The sequence below is a fragment of the Pleurodeles waltl genome, unplaced genomic scaffold (genome assembly GCF_031143425.1).
Source record: "Pleurodeles waltl isolate 20211129_DDA unplaced genomic scaffold, aPleWal1.hap1.20221129 scaffold_39, whole genome shotgun sequence".
NCBI classification, from domain to species: Eukaryota; Metazoa; Chordata; class Amphibia; order Caudata; family Salamandridae; genus Pleurodeles; species Pleurodeles waltl.
Window position 1 is genome coordinate 988,888 of NW_027150097.1, and position 17,414 is coordinate 1,006,301.

Here is a 17,414-nt window from a genome sequence, read left to right on the forward strand (position 1 = left end):
ACTGACCCTTTTACAAAGGTTCCCAGCCTTGCAAAGACTCTTGGTGGTTAGTTAAGGGGCCATGCTAAATGGAGATTTCGAAGCATCAGACGAGACGTTTTCTTTGTTTCTGCATCAGCAAAAGTATATTTCTGTTTTTATGTTATTACTTGTGAAATACACATTTTAGTTGTGCTGTTGGATTTGTCATGTTTGATTTACAGTGTGAACGAATTCAAGCGATAGACAGTAGGTGGCGACTGACACTGCTTCAGGACTCCTAGGGTTGAGGATCGTGGACGTTGGTTCCATCGTGTAATGATTAGCACTCTGGACTCTCAATCCAGCAATATGAGTTCCAATATCGGTAGGACCAGGAATGTTTGTAATAATACTTTTGTTTTCATTTATTGCAGGTCTTGAGCGGGAAACCATTTGTATCTCTGACATACCCCGTCTCTTCCTCTTTTCATTCCCCTCGTGGTTTCTGCGGTTTGGGGGCATCTATACATTATTCTATAGGCGTTGCTGGGGACACTTGATACTACACACAGGTGTTGTCTACGTCCTGTGTCTGTGTGGACACCTCTCTACTCTGGCTACACAACTGTAAGATGCACAGTGTGGACCTGACTCCAATTGGCCTTCACACCGGATAACTTACAAGGAGAGAGAAACTTACGGAAATGTACGGTGTGAAAGAACGACTTTACCAAAGTGTTAATGTATGAGATTGCCCTTTGCTTTTTTTTTGTGAGTTGCAAATGGTAACCTTTGACTAAAGCAAGTACCCAAAAATAAACAGTTTTCAGCTGGACTCATACAACTTGCATTTGCAGTGGAAGATCTGCCTGGAGCAGTATATGAGTGTGAAAAGGTCTCTAGTTTTGTCTTGAAATACCAGAGACTTCGGCGCTCTCCACCAGTCTCCTTCGACATCACATCCTGATGCTGAACAGTATTAGCACATAAATGAATAAAAAACTGGCTGACGTGTACATGCACATGTGTGCATATGTACCACGGTGCTATAGTCTGATGAAATATATGTGCCAGTCTGTGGGGTCAAAGGGCAGTCAGAAGTTACTGGGCCACAGTTGTATCAATGAGGACCGTGTACTTCCTGTGCCCTGGGGCATTCGTACTCTGGTCCCTCAAACTAGGGTGGAAGCCCCCCTTTAGCACATGACTCTCAGAATAACAAGTCAGAGAAGACATTAGTGTAACTGGGTACTCAAACTTGTGAAAGGCACAAGTGCAAGTAGTGAACTGCAACCTGACCTCACAGCATACACTTTAGACATCCTTTGTAAACACACACACATATTTTCAGTCTAACTTGTTTACATTTTACATCAATAAATATGGTAATATTTGTACTTGAAATGTTTAATTTGCCTACCTTTGGCGCATCTTCCTAGTACCTTATATTTTAACTTTTCTAAATTCGGGTGTATACAATTGGTATAATGTCAGAAAGGGAGAAGACGACCGAGAATGCCTAAGAATGTGCGCTTACATGCTTTTAAGAACATATGTCTGGTGTTGTGACAAAACAGCAGTGACCACTTCAGCTCAGCACTTGCTTCTTCCTCTGCTGTCGCAAAATATTGTGGAAGTACTAGTCTCTGTGCCTCTGACAAGGCTGCTGACATCCAATTGATGATTTGTAGCCTTGTGTGCTGTGAGTGCTTTGGCTGTGCTGCCCCCTGGCAGTCACTCTGTGAAGATGCAGGTACCTGGGAACAACCCAGACTACTTCTGAGCTGTTTCTTCTCTGTGTGAACCAATCCAGTGTCAGGACTGGAGTCGGTGCTGTTAGTAGATAGAGAAGGAGTATAACTCGAGCCCCAGGGGGGCAGCCTGGAGCCTGTGACAGGTGCAGGGGAGTGTCGTCAAGGAAGCAGCTGGAAGATAACTGGAGAGGGGTCTGTGGGGCCATCAGTCTGGTGAGGAAACCCAGGAGTGTCCTACGGGAGGGGCGTGGCTTTGTCTGGCTCAAGGGGAGGGGTTAGTAATAGTGAATGCAGGGACTGCTGCTGTCCTCCGTGTCCTGGGCTCTGTGTATGTGTAGAAGCTCTAAGGTTGTAAATAATGAGACCTGACAGGTTGTGGCAGAAATGATGACTTCTGGTCATTCCTTCTCTTTTGTCAGAAGTGAGGTGTCTGTTTCCCCAATTGATTGTGTACTACTGAGAAGAACAATATAACTCTCAGTGTACGGAATGCAGTGTGACCTTGGGAGACACCTCACATACACTAAGCTGTATAAAATTTCACAGTTCCTATATGGTCTAGCGGTAAGGATTCCTGGTTTTCATCCAGGTGGCCCGGGTTCAACTCCGGGTATGGGAAATCCATTTTTTTTATTTTCACTACTCAGACATTTTAATCTTTCTCAGTTTTTTTCTATAAACCTAAATGCACCTAAAGTCTTAATAAATGTCACTTGCTTTGTCTTCTGCTTCCATCTAATGCCGTCAGAGGTTTACACCGACCCCCAAATCTACAGCCCTCTCTCCCCAGCCCTTGACCTGTACATTAATACTATGAAGGGTTATTCCTTGTTTTTCTATTATTGCACAACAAAAAGTACAGATTATATAAAGAGACCGGGGCACAGAGAAGAAGGCAGCAATTGACTGTGGTCCCACCATGGGAAATTCGTATTTTATTACCTGCCCCGTCCATACTGTGGGTTCATAATTTGTTTTATGACATGATTCCCCTGCTGTGTTGTTTCTAGTATAAGACTTGAGTACTTTATGTGTTTTATATCATCTGTGATATTGCTGCTGTTGTTTGCAGTGTCCACATTTTGCAACCAGTGTGCTTTGTACCCTCACTGCTGCTCTCTCAGAGAGGGTAGGCTGAACACTACCGGTAGTTTCAGACACCAGAGATGCCTCCTGTACCTGGAATAAAACTCTGCTTCTTTGTAAGAAAAACAGGGGTGAAGATCTGCTGCATTCACAGTGACCCACTGACCCTTTTACGAAGGTTCCCAGCCGTGCAAAGACTCTTGGTGGTTAGTTAAGGGGCCATGCTAAATGGAGATTTCAAAGCATCAGACGAGACGTTTTCTTTGTTTCTGCATCAGCAAAAGTATATTTCTGTTTTTATGTTATTACTTGTGAAATACACATTTTAGTTGTGCTGTTGGATTTGTCATGTTTGATTTACAGTGTGAACGAATTCAAGCGATAGACAGTAGGTGGCGACTGACACTGCTTCAGGACTCCTAGGGTTGAGGATCGTGGACGTTGGTTCCATCGTGTAATGATTAGCACTCTGGACTCTGAATCCAGCAATCTGAGTTCCAATATCGGTAGGACCTGGAATGTTTGTAATAATACTTTTGTTTTAATTTATTGCAGGTCTTGAGCAGGAAACCATTTGTATCTCTGACATAACCCGTCTCTTCCTCTTTTCATTCCCCTCGTGGTTTCTGCGGTTTGGGGGCATCTATACATTATTCTATAGGCGTTGCTGGGCACACTTGATGCTACACACAGGTGTTGTCTACGTCCTGTGTCTGTGTGGACACCTCTCTACTCTGGCTACACAACTGTAAGATGCACAGTGTGGACCTGACTCCACTTGGCCTTCACACCGGATAACTTACAAGGAGAGAGAAACTTACGGAAATGTACGGTGTGAAAGAACGACTTTACCAAAGTGTTAATGTATGAAATTGCCCTTTGCTTTTTTTTTGTGAGTTGCAAATGGTAACCTTTGACTAAAGCAAGTACCCAAAAATAAACAGTTTTCAGCTGGACTCATATAACTTGCATTTGCAGTGGAAGATCTGCCTGGAGCAGTATATGAGTGTGAAAAGGTCTCTAGTTTTGTCTTAAAATACCAGAGACTTCGGCGCTCTCCACCAGTCTCTTTCGACATCACATCCTGATGCTGAACAGAATTAGCACATAAATGAATAAAAAACTGGCTGACGTGTACATGCACATATGTGCATATGTACCACAGTGCTATAGTCTGATGTCATATATGTGCCAGTCTGTGGGGTCAAAGGGCAGTCAGAAGTTACTGGGCCACAGTTGTATCAATGAGGACTGTGTACTTCCTGTGCCCTGGGGCATTCGTACTCTGGTCCCTCAAACTAGGGTGGAAGCCCCCCTTTAGCACATGACTCTCAGAATAACAAGTCAGAGCAGACATTAGTGTAACTGGGTACTCACACTTGTGAAAGGCACAAGTGCAAGTAGTGAACTGCAACCTGACCTCACAGCATACACTTTAGACATCCTTTGTAAACACACACACATATTTTCAGTCTAACTTGTTTACATTTTACATCAATAAATATGGTAATATTTGTACTTGAAATGTTTAATTTGCCTACCTTTGGCGCATATTCCTAGTACCTTATATTTTAACTTTTCTCCATTCGGGTGTATACAATTGGTATAATGTCAGAAAGGGAGAAGACGACCGAGAATTCCTAAGAATGTGTGCTTACATGCTTTTAAGAACATATGTCTGGTGTTGTGACAAAACAGCAGTGACCACTTCAGCTCAGCACTTGCTTCTTCCTCTGCTGTCCCAAAATATTGTGGAATTACTAGTCTCTGCGCCTCTGACAAGGCTGCTGACATCCAATTGATGATTTGTAGCCTTGTGGGCTGTGAGTGCTTTGGCTGTGCTGCCCCCTGGCGGTCACTCTGTGAAGATGCAGGTACCTGGGAACAACCCAGACTACTTCTGAGCTGTTTCTTCTCTGTGTGAACCAATCCAGTGTCAGGACTGGAGTCGGTGCTGTTAGTAGATAGAGAAGGAGTGTAACTCGAGCCCCAGGAGGGCAGCCTGGAGCCTGTGACAGGTGCAGGGGAGTGTCGTCAAGGAAGCAGCTGGAAGATAACTGGAGAGGGGTCTGTGGGGCCATCAGTCTGGTGAGGAAACCCAAGAGTGTCCTACGGGAGGGGCGTGGCTTTGTCTGGCTCAAGGGGAGGGGTTAGTAATAGTGAATGCAGGGACTGCTGCTGTCCTCCGTGTCCTGGGCTCTGTGTATGTGTAGAAGCTCTAAGGTTGTAAATAATGAGACCTGACAGGTTGTGGCATAAATGATGACTTCTGGTCATTCCTTCTCTTTTGTCAGAAGTGAGGTGTCTGTTACCCCAATTGATTGTGTACTACTGAGAAGAACAATATAACTCTCAGTGTACGGAATGCAGTGTGACCTTCGGAGACACCTCACATACACTAAGCTGTATAAAAAGTTCACATTTCCCATATGGTCTAGCCGTTAGGATTCCTGGTTTTCATCCAGGTGGCCTGGGTTCGACTCCCGGTATGAGAAATCCATATTTTTTTTTTTCACTACTCAGACATTTTAATCTTTCTCAGTTTTTTTCTATAAACCTAAATGCACCTAAAGTCTTAATAAATGTCACTTGCTTTGTCTTCTGCTTCCATCTAATGCCGTCAGAGGTTTACACTGACCCCCAAATCTACTGCCCTCTCTCCCCAGCCCTTGACCTGTACATTAATACTATGAAGGGTTATTCCTTGTTTTTCTTTTATTGCACAACAAAAAGTACAGATTATATAAAGAGACCGGGGCACAGAGAAGAAGGCAGCAATTGACTGTGGTCCCACCATGGGAAATTCGCATTTTATTACCTGCCCCGTCCATACTGTGGGTTCATCATTTGTTTTATGACATGATTCCCCTGCTGTGTTGTTTCTAGTATAAGACTTGAGTACTTTATGTGTTTTATATCAACTGTGATATTGCAGCTGTTGTTTGCAGTGTCCACATTTTGCAACCAGTGTGCTTTGTACCCTCACTGCTGCTCTCTCAGAGAGGGTAGGCTGAACACCACTGGTAGTATCAGACACCAGAGATGCCTCCTGTACCTGGAATAAAACTCTGCTTCTTTGTAAGATATACAGGGGTGAAGATCTGCTGCATTCACAGTGACCCACTGACCCTTTTACAAAGGTTCCCAGCCTTGCAAAGACTCTTGGTGGTTAGTTAAGGGGCCATGCTAAATGGAGATTTCGAAGCATCAGACGAGACGTTTTCTTTGTTTCTGCATCAGCAAAAGTATATTTCTGTTTTTATGTTATTACTTGTGAAATACACATTTTAGTTGTGCTGTTGGATTTGTCATGTTTGATTTACAGTGTGAACGAATTCAAGCGATAGACAGTAGGTAGCGACTGACACTGCTTCAGGACTCCTAGGGTTAAGGATCGTGGACGTTGGTTCCATCGTGTAATGATTAGCACTCTGGACTCTCAATCCAGCAATATGAGTTCCAATATCGGTAGGACCAGGAATGTTTGTAATAATACTTTTGTTTTCATTTATTGCAGGTCTTGAGCGGGAAACCATTTGTATCTCTGACATACCCCGTCTCTTCCTCTTTTCATTCCCCTCGTGGTTTCTGCGGTTTGGGGGCATCTATACATTATTCTATAGGCGTTGCTGGGGACACTTGATACTACACACAGGTGTTGTCTACGTCCTGTGTCTGTGTGGACACCTCTCTACTCTGGCTACACAACTGTAAGATGCACAGTGTGGACCTGACTCCAATTGGCCTTCACACCGGATAACTTACAAGGAGAGAGAAACTTACGGAAATGTACGGTGTGAAAGAACGACTTTACCAAAGTGTTAATGTATGAGATTGCCCTTTGCTTTTTTTTTGTGAGTTGCAAATGGTAACCTTTGACTAAAGCAAGTACCCAAAAATAAACAGTTTTCAGCTGGACTCATACAACTTGCATTTGCAGTGGAAGATCTGCCTGGAGCAGTATATGAGTGTGAAAAGGTCTCTAGTTTTGTCTTGAAATACCAGAGACTTCGGCGCTCTCCACCAGTCTCCTTCGACATCACATCCTGATGCTGAACAGTATTAGCACATAAATGAATAAAAAACTGGCTGACGTGTACATGCACATGTGTGCATATGTACCACGGTGCTATAGTCTGATGAAATATATGTGCCAGTCTGTGGGGTCAAAGGGCAGTCAGAAGTTACTGGGCCACAGTTGTATCAATGAGGACCGTGTACTTCCTGTGCCCTGGGGCATTCGTACTCTGGTCCCTCAAACTAGGGTGGAAGCCCCCCTTTAGCACATGACTCTCAGAATAACAAGTCAGAGAAGACATTAGTGTAACTGGGTACTCAAACTTGTGAAAGGCACAAGTGCAAGTAGTGAACTGCAACCTGACCTCACAGCATACACTTTAGACATCCTTTGTAAACACACACACATATTTTCAGTCTAACTTGTTTACATTTTACATCAATAAATATGGTAATATTTGTACTTGAAATGTTTAATTTGCCTACCTTTGGCGCATCTTCCTAGTACCTTATATTTTAACTTTTCTAAATTCGGGTGTATACAATTGGTATAATGTCAGAAAGGGAGAAGACGACCGAGAATGCCTAAGAATGTGCGCTTACATGCTTTTAAGAACATATGTCTGGTATTGTGACAAAACAGCAGTGACCACTTCAGCTCAGCACTTGCTTCTTCCTCTGCTGTCGCAAAATATTGTGGAATTACTAGTCTCTGTGCCTCTGACAAGGCTGCTGACATCCAATTGATGATTTGTAGCCTTGTGTGCTGTGAGTGCTTTGGCTGTGCTGCCCCCTGGCAGTCACTCTGTGAAGATGCAGGTACCTGGGAACAACCCAGACTACTTCTGAGCTGTTTCTTCTCTGTGTGAACCAATCCAGTGTCAGGACTGGAGTCGGTGCTGTTAGTAGATAGAGAAGGAGTATAACTCGAGCCCCAGGGGGGCAGCCTGGAGCCTGTGACAGGTGCAGGGGAGTGTCGTCAAGGAAGCAGCTGGAAGATAACTGGAGAGGGGTCTGTGGGGCCATCAGTCTGGTGAGGAAACCCAGGAGTGTCCTACGGGAGGGGCGTGGCTTTGTCTGGCTCAAGGGGAGGGGTTAGTAATAGTGAATGCAGGGACTGCTGCTGTCCTCCGTGTCCTGGGCTCTGTGTATGTGTAGAAGCTCTAAGGTTGTAAATAATGAGACCTGACAGGTTGTGGCAGAAATGATGACTCAGGTCATTCCTTCTCTTTTGTCAGAAGTGAGGTGTCTGTTTCCCCAATTGATTGTGTACTACTGAGAAGAACAATATAACTCTCAGTGTACGGAATGCAGTGTGACCTTGGGAGACACCTCACATACACTAAGCTGTATAAAATTTCACAGTTCCTATATGGTCTAGCGGTAAGGATTCCTGGTTTTCATCCAGGTGGCCCGGGTTCAACTCCGGGTATGGGAAATCCATTTTTTTTATTTTCACTACTCAGACATTTTAATCTTTCTCAGTTTTTTTCTATAAACCTAAATGCACCTAAAGTCTTAATAAATGTCACTTGCTTTGTCTTCTGCTTCCATCTAATGCCGTCAGAGGTTTACACCGACCCCCAAATCTACAGCCCTCTCTCCCCAGCCCTTGACCTGTACATTAATACTATGAAGGGTTATTCCTTGTTTTTCTATTATTGCACAACAAAAAGTACAGATTATATAAAGAGACCGGGGCACAGAGAAGAAGGCAGCAATTGACTGTGGTCCCACCATGGGAAATTCGTATTTTATTACCTGCCCCGTCCATACTGTGGGTTCATAATTTGTTTTATGACATGATTCCCCTGCTGTGTTGTTTCTAGTATAAGACTTGAGTACTTTATGTGTTTTATATCATCTGTGATATTGCTGCTGTTGTTTGCAGTGTCCACATTTTGCAACCAGTGTGCTTTGTACCCTCACTGCTGCTCTCTCAGAGAGGGTAGGCTGAACACTACCGGTAGTTTCAGACACCAGAGATGCCTCCTGTACCTGGAATAAAACTCTGCTTCTTTGTAAGAAAAACAGGGGTGAAGATCTGCTGCATTCACAGTGACCCACTGACCCTTTTACGAAGGTTCCCAGCCGTGCAAAGACTCTTGGTGGTTAGTTAAGGGGCCATGCTAAATGGAGATTTCAAAGCATCAGACGAGACGTTTTCTTTGTTTCTGCATCAGCAAAAGTATATTTCTGTTTTTATGTTATTACTTGTGAAATACACATTTTAGTTGTGCTGTTGGATTTGTCATGTTTGATTTACAGTGTGAACGAATTCAAGCGATAGACAGTAGGTGGCGACTGACACTGCTTCAGGACTCCTAGGGTTGAGGATCGTGGACGTTGGTTCCATCGTGTAATGATTAGCACTCTGGACTCTGAATCCAGCAATCTGAGTTCCAATATCGGTAGGACCTGGAATGTTTGTAATAATACTTTTGTTTTAATTTATTGCAGGTCTTGAGCAGGAAACCATTTGTATCTCTGACATAACCCGTCTCTTCCTCTTTTCATTCCCCTCGTGGTTTCTGCGGTTTGGGGGCATCTATACATTATTCTTTAGGCGTTGCTGGGCACACTTGATGCTACACACAGGTGTTGTCTACGTCCTGTGTCTGTGTGGACACCTCTCTACTCTGGCTACACAACTGTAAGATGCACAGTGTGGACCTGACTCCACTTGGCCTTCACACCGGATAACTTACAAGGAGAGAGAAACTTACGGAAATGTACGGTGTGAAAGAACGACTTTACCAAAGTGTTAATGTATGAAATTGCCCTTTGTTTTTTTTTTGTGAGTTGCAAATGGTAACCTTTGACTAAAGCAAGTACCCAAAAATAAACAGTTTTCAGCTGGACTCATATAACTTGCATTTGCAGTGGAAGATCTGCCTGGAGCAGTATATGAGTGTGAAAAGGTCTCTAGTTTTGTCTTAAAATACCAGAGACTTCGGCGCTCTCCACCAGTCTCTTTCGACATCACATCCTGATGCTGAACAGAATTAGCACATAAATGAATAAAAAACTGGCTGACGTGTACATGCACATATGTGCATATGTACCACAGTGCTATAGTCTGATGTCATATATGTGCCAGTCTGTGGGGTCAAAGGGCAGTCAGAAGTTACTGGGCCACAGTTGTATCAATGAGGACTGTGTACTTCCTGTGCCCTGGGGCATTCGTACTCTGGTCCCTCAAACTAGGGTGGAAGCCCCCCTTTAGCACATGACTCTCAGAATAACAAGTCAGAGCAGACATTAGTGTAACTGGGTACTCACACTTGTGAAAGGCACAAGTGCAAGTAGTGAACTGCAACCTGACCTCACAGCATACACTTTAGACATCCTTTGTAAACACACACACATATTTTCAGTCTAACTTGTTTACATTTTACATCAATAAATATGGTAATATTTGTACTTGAAATGTTTAATTTGCCTACATTTGGCGCATATTCCTAGTACCTTATATTTTAACTTTTCTCCATTCGGGTGTATACAATTGGTATAATGTCAGAAAGGGAGAAGACGACCGAGAATTCCTAAGAATGTGTGCTTACATGCTTTTAAGAACATATGTCTGGTGTTGTGACAAAACAGCAGTGACCACTTCAGCTCAGCACTTGCTTCTTCCTCTGCTGTCCCAAAATATTGTGGAATTACTAGTCTCTGCGCCTCTGACAAGGCTGCTGACATCCAATTGATGATTTGTAGCCTTGTGGGCTGTGAGTGCTTTGGCTGTGCTGCCCCCTGGCGGTCACTCTGTGAAGATGCAGGTACCTGGGAACAACCCAGACTACTTCTGAGCTGTTTCTTCTCTGTGTGAACCAATCCAGTGTCAGGACTGGAGTCGGTGCTGTTAGTAGATAGAGAAGGAGTGTAACTCGAGCCCCAGGAGGGCAGCCTGGAGCCTGTGACAGGTGCAGGGGAGTGTCGTCAAGGAAGCAGCTGGAAGATAACTGGAGAGGGGTCTGTGGGGCCATCAGTCTGGTGAGGAAACCCAAGAGTGTCCTACGGGAGGGGCGTGGCTTTGTCTGGCTCAAGGGGAGGGGTTAGTAATAGTGAATGCAGGGACTGCTGCTGTCCTCCGTGTCCTGGGCTCTGTGTATGTGTAGAAGCTCTAAGGTTGTAAATAATGAGACCTGACAGGTTGTGGCATAAATGATGACTTCTGGTCATTCCTTCTCTTTTGTCAGAAGTGAGGTGTCTGTTACCCCAATTGATTGTGTACTACTGAGAAGAACAATATAACTCTCAGTGTACGGAATGCAGTGTGACCTTCGGAGACACCTCACATACACTAAGCTGTATAAAAAGTTCACATTTCCCATATGGTCTAGCCGTTAGGATTCCTGGTTTTCATCCAGGTGGCCTGGGTTCGACTCCCGGTATGAGAAATCCATATTTTTTTTTTTCACTACTCAGACATTTTAATCTTTCTCAGTTTTTTTCTATAAACCTAAATGCACCTAAAGTCTTAATAAATGTCACTTGCTTTGTCTTCTGCTTCCATCTAATGCCGTCAGAGGTTTACACTGACCCCCAAATCTACTGCCCTCTCTCCCCAGCCCTTGACCTGTACATTAATACTATGAAGGGTTATTCCTTGTTTTTCTTTTATTGCACAACAAAAAGTACAGATTATATAAAGAGACCGGGGCACAGAGAAGAAGGCAGCAATTGACTGTGGTCCCACCATGGGAAATTCGCATTTTATTACCTGCCCCGTCCATACTGTGGGTTCATCATTTGTTTTATGACATGATTCCCCTGCTGTGTTGTTTCTAGTATAAGACTTGAGTACTTTATGTGTTTTATATCAACTGTGATATTGCAGCTGTTGTTTGCAGTGTCCACATTTTGCAACCAGTGTGCTTTGTACCCTCACTGCTGCTCTCTCAGAGAGGGTAGGCTGAACACTACCGGTAGTATCAGACACCAGAGATGCCTCCTGTACCTGGAATAAAACTCTGCTTCTTTGTAAGAAATACAGGGGTGAAGATTTGCTGCATTCACAGTGACCCACTGACCCTTTTACAAAGGTTCCCAGCCTTGCAAAGACTCTTGGTGGTTAGTTAAGGGGCCATGCTAAATGGAGATTTCGAAGCATCAGACGAGACGTTTTCTTTGTTTCTGCATCAGCAAAAGTATATTTCTGTTTTTATGTTATTACTTGTGAAATACACATTTTAGTTGTGCTGTTGGATTTGTCATGTTTGATTTACAGTGTGAACGAATTCAAGCGATAGACAGTAGGTGGCGACTGACACTGCTTCAGGACTCCTAGGGTTGAGGATCGTGGACGTTGGTTCCATCGTGTAATGATTAGCACTCTGGACTCTGAATCCAGCAATCTGAGTTCCAATATCGGTAGGACCTGGAATGTTTGTAATAATACTTTTGTTTTCATTTATTGCAGGTCTTGAGCGGGAAACCATTTGTATCTCTGACATACCCCGTCTCTTCCTCTTTTCATTCCCCTCGTGGTTTCTGCGGTTTGGGGGCATCTATACATTATTCTATAGGCGTTGCTGGGGACACTTGATACTACACACAGGTGTTGTCTACGTCCTGTGTCTGTGTGGACACCTCTCTACTCTGGCTACACAACTGTAAGATGCACAGTGTGGACCTGACTCCAATTGGCCTTCACACCGGATAACTTACAAGGAGAGAGAAACTTACGGAAATGTACGGTGTGAAAGAACGACTTTACCAAAGTGTTAATGTATGAGATTGCCCTTTGCTTTTTTTTTGTGAGTTGCAAATGGTAACCTTTGACTAAAGCAAGTACCCAAAAATAAACAGTTTTCAGCTGGACTCATACAACTTGCATTTGCAGTGGAAGATCTGCCTGGAGCAGTATATGAGTGTGAAAAGGTCTCTAGTTTTGTCTTGAAATACCAGAGACTTCGGCGCTCTCCACCAGTCTCCTTCGACATCACATCCTGATGCTGAACAGTATTAGCACATAAATGAATAAAAAACTGGCTGACGTGTACATGCACATGTGTGCATATGTACCACGGTGCTATAGTCTGATGAAATATATGTGCCAGTCTGTGGGGTCAAAGGGCAGTCAGAAGTTACTGGGCCACAGTTGTATCAATGAGGACCGTGTACTTCCTGTGCCCTGGGGCATTCGTACTCTGGTCCCTCAAACTAGGGTGGAAGCCCCCCTTTAGCACATGACTCTCAGAATAACAAGTCAGAGAAGACATTAGTGTAACTGGGTACTCAAACTTGTGAAAGGCACAAGTGCAAGTAGTGAACTGCAACCTGACCTCACAGCATACACTTTAGACATCCTTTGTAAACACACACACATATTTTCAGTCTAACTTGTTTACATTTTACATCAATAAATATGGTAATATTTGTACTTGAAATGTTTAATTTGCCTACCTTTGGCGCATCTTCCTAGTACCTTATATTTTTACTTTTCTAAATTCGGGTGTATACAATTGGTATAATGTCAGAAAGGGAGAAGACGACCGAGAATGCCTAAGAATGTGCGCTTACATGCTTTTAAGAACATATGTCTGGTGTTGTGACAAAACAGCAGTGACCACTTCAGCTCAGCACTTGCTTCTTCCTCTGCTGTCCCAAAATATTGTGGAATTACTAGTCTCTGTGCCTCTGACAAGGCTGCTGACATCCAATTGATGATTTGTAGCCTTGTGTGCTGTGAGTGCTTTGGCTGTGCTGCCCCCTGGCAGTCACTCTGTGAAGATGCAGGTACCTGGGAACAACCCAGACTACTTCTGAGCTGTTTCTTCTCTGTGTGAACCAATCCAGTGTCAGGACTGGAGTCGGTGCTGTTAGTAGATAGAGAAGGAGTATAACTCGAGCCCCAGGAGGGCAGCCTGGAGCCTGTGACAGGTGCAGGGGAGTGTCGTCAAGGAAGCAGCTGGAAGATAACTGGAGAGGGGTCTGTGGGGCCATCAGTCTGGTGAGGAAACCCAGGAGTGTCCTACGGGAGGGGCGTGGCTTTGTCTGGCTCAAGGGGAGGGGTTAGTTATAGTGAATGCAGGGACTGCTGCTGTCCTCCGTGTCCTGGGCTCTGTGTATGTGTAGAAGCTCTAAGGTTGTAAATAATGAGACCTGACAGGTTGTGGCAGAAATGATGACTTCTGGTCATTCCTTCTCTTTTGTCAGAAGTGAGGTGTCTGTTACCCCAATTGATTGTGTACTACTGAGAAGAACAATATAACTCTCAGTGTACGGAATGCAGTGTGACCTTGGGAGACACCTCACATACACTAGGCTGTAGAAAACGTTCACAGTTCCAATATGGTCTAGCGGTTAGGATTTCTGGTTTTCACCCAGGGGGCCTGGGTTCGACTCCCGGTATGGGAAATCCATATTTTTTTTTTTCACTACTCAGACATTTTAATCTTTCTCAGTTTTTTTCTATAAACCTAAATGCACCTAAAGTCTTAATAAATGTCACTTGCTTTGTCTTCTGCTTCCATCTAATGCCGTCAGAGGTTTACACCGACCCCCAAATCTACTGCCCTCTCTCCCCAGCCCTTGACCTGTACATTAATACTATGAAGGGTTATTCCTTGTTTTTCTTTTATTGCACAACAAAAAGTACAGATTATATAAAGAGACCGGGGCACAGAGAAGAAGGCAGCAATTGACTGTGGTGCCACCATGGGAAATTCGCATTTTATTACCTGCCCCGTCCATACTGTGGGTTCATCATTTGTTTTATGACATGATTCCCCTGCTGTGTTGTTTCTAGTATAAGACTTGAGTACTTTATGTGTTTTATATCATCTGTGATATTGCAGCTGTTGTTTGCAGTGTCCACATTTTGCAACCAGTGTGCTTTGTACCCTCACTGCTGCTCTCTCAGAGAGGGTAGGCTGAACACTACCGGTAGTATCAGACACAAGAGATGCCTCCTGTACCTGGAATAAAACTCTGCTTCTTTGTAAGAAATACAGGGGTGAAGATCTGCTGCATTCACAGTGACCCACTGACCCTTTTACAAAGGTTCCCAGCCGTGCAAAGACTCTTGGTGGTTAGTTAAGGGGCCATGCTAAATGGAGATTTCGAAGCATCAGACGAGACGTTTTCTTTGTTTCTGCATCAGCAAAAGTATATTTCTGTTTTTATGTTATTACTTGTGAAATACACATTTTAGTTGTGCTGTTGGATTTGTCATGTTTGATTTACAGTGTGAACGAATTCAAGCGATAGACAGTAGGTGGCGACTGACACTGCTTCAGGACTCCTAGGGTTGAGGATCGTGGACGTTGGTTCCATCGTGTAATGATTAGCACTCTGGACTCTGAATCCAGCAATCTGAGTTCCAATATCGGTAGGACCTGGAATGTTTGTCATAATACTTTTGTTTTAATTTATTGCAGGTCTTGAGCAGGAAACCATTTGTATCTCTGACATAACCCGTCTCTTCCTCTTTTCATTCCCCTCGTGGTTTCTGCGGTTTGGGGGCATCTATACATTATTCTATAGGCGTTGCTGGGGACACTTGATGCTACACACAGGTGTTGTCTACGTCCTGTGTCTGTGTGGACACCTCTCTACTCTGGCTACACAACTGTAAGATGCACAGTGTGGACCTGACTCCACTTGGCCTTCACACCGGATAACTTACAAGGAGAGAGAAACGTACAGAAATGTACGGTGTGAAAGAACGACTTTACCAAAGTGTTAATGTATGAAATTGCCCTTTGCTTTTTTTTTGTGAGCTGCAAATGGTAACCTTTGACTAAAGCAAGTACCCAAAAATAAACAGTTTTCAGCTGGACTCATATAACTTGCATTTGCAGTGGAAGATCTGCCTGGAGCAGTATATGAGTGTGAAAAGGTCTCTAGTTTTGTCTTGAAATACCAGAGACTTCGGCGCTCTCCACCAGTCTCCTTCGACATCACATCCTGATGCTGAACAGTATTAGCACATAAATGAATAAAAAACTGGCTGACGTGTACATGCACATGTGTGCATATGTACCACGGTGCTATAGTCTGATGACATATATGTGCCAGTCTGTGGGGTCAAAGGGCAGTCAGAAGTTACTGGGCCACAGTTGTATCAATGAGGACTGTGTACTTCCTGTGCCCTGGGGCATTCGTACTCTGGTCCCTCAAACTAGGGTGGAAGCCCCCCTTTAGCACATGACTCTCAGAATAACAAGTCAGAGCAGACATTAGTGTAACTGGGTACTCACACTTGTGAAAGGCACAAGTGCAAGTAGTGAACTGCAACCTGACCTCACAGCATACACTTTAGACATCCTTTGTAAACACACACAGATATTTTCAGTCTAACTTGTTTACATTTTACATCAATAAATATGGTAATATTTGTACTTGAAATGTTTAATTTGCCTACCTTTGGCGCATATTCCTAGTACCTTATATTTTAACTTTTCTCCTTCCGGGTGTATACAATTGGTATAATGTCAGAAAGGGAGAAGACGACCGAGAATGCCTAAGAATGTGCGCTTACATGCTTTTAAGAACATATGTCTGGTGTTGTGACAAAACAGCAGTGACCACTTCAGCTCAGCACTTGCTTCTTCCTCTGCTGTCCCAAAATATTGTGGAATTACTAGTCTCTGTGCCTCTGACAAGGCTGCTGACATCCAATTGATGATTTGTAGCCTTGTGGGCTGTGAGTGCTTTGGCTGTGCTGCCCCCTGGCAGTCACTCTGTGAAGATGCAGGTACCTGGGAACAACCCAGACTACTTCTGAGCTGTTTCTTCTCTGTGTGAACCAATCCAGTGTCAGGACTGGAGTCGGTGCTGTTAGTAGATAGAGAAGGAGTATAACTCGAGCCCCAGGAGGGCAGCCTGGAGCCTGTGACAGGTGCAGGGGAGTGTCGTCAAGGAAGCAGCTGGAAGATAACTGGAGAGGGGTCTGTGGGGCCATCAGTCTGGTGAGGAAACCCAGGAGTGTCCTACGGGAGGGGCGTGGCTTTGTCTGGCTCAAGGGGAGGGGTTAGTAATAGTGAATGCAGGGACTGCTGCTGTCCTCCGTGTCCTGGGCTCTGTGTATGTGTAGAAGCTCTAAGGTTGTAAATAATGAGACCTGACAGGTTGTGGCAGAAATTATGACTTCTGGTCATTCCTTCTCTTTTGTCAGAAGTGAGGTGTCTGTTACCCCAATTGATTGTGTACTACTGAGAAGAACAATATAACTCTCAGTCTACGGAATGCAGTGTGACCTTGGGAGACACCTCACATACACTAAGCTGTCAAAATAGTTCACAGTTCCCATATGGTCTAGCGGTTAGGATTCCTTGTTTTCACCCAGACAGCCTGGGTTCGACTCCCGGTATGGGAAAACCATATTTTTTTTTTTCAATACTCAGACATTTTAATCTTTCTCAGTTTTTTTCTAAAAACCTAACTGCACCTAAAGTCTTAATAAATGTCACTTGCTTTGTCTTCTGCTTCCATCTAATGCCGTCAGAGGTTCACACCGACCCCCAAATCTACTGCCCTCTCTCCCCAGCCCTTGACCTGTACATTAATACTATGAAGGGTTATTCCTTGTTTTTCTTTTATTGCACAACAAAAAGTACAGATTATATAAAGAGACCGGGGCACAGAGAA

General features: G+C 44.0%; 3 non-coding genes across 3 annotated transcripts; all 3 read left to right on the top strand.

The window, feature by feature from the left end:
- The first annotated feature begins 2,262 nt into the window (after window positions 1-2,262).
- Window positions 2,263-2,334, top strand: TRNAE-UUC (transfer RNA glutamic acid (anticodon UUC)). Its single transcript has one exon. It is a non-coding gene; the product is annotated as a tRNA-Glu (tRNA).
- Window positions 2,335-8,184: 5,850 nt separating this feature from the next.
- Window positions 8,185-8,256, top strand: TRNAE-UUC (transfer RNA glutamic acid (anticodon UUC)). Its single transcript has one exon. It is a non-coding gene; the product is annotated as a tRNA-Glu (tRNA).
- Window positions 8,257-14,108: 5,852 nt separating this feature from the next.
- On the top strand, window positions 14,109-14,180 carry TRNAE-UUC (transfer RNA glutamic acid (anticodon UUC)). The gene has a single exon. It is a non-coding gene; the product is annotated as a tRNA-Glu (tRNA).
- Window positions 14,181-17,414: the final 3,234 nt, after the last annotated feature.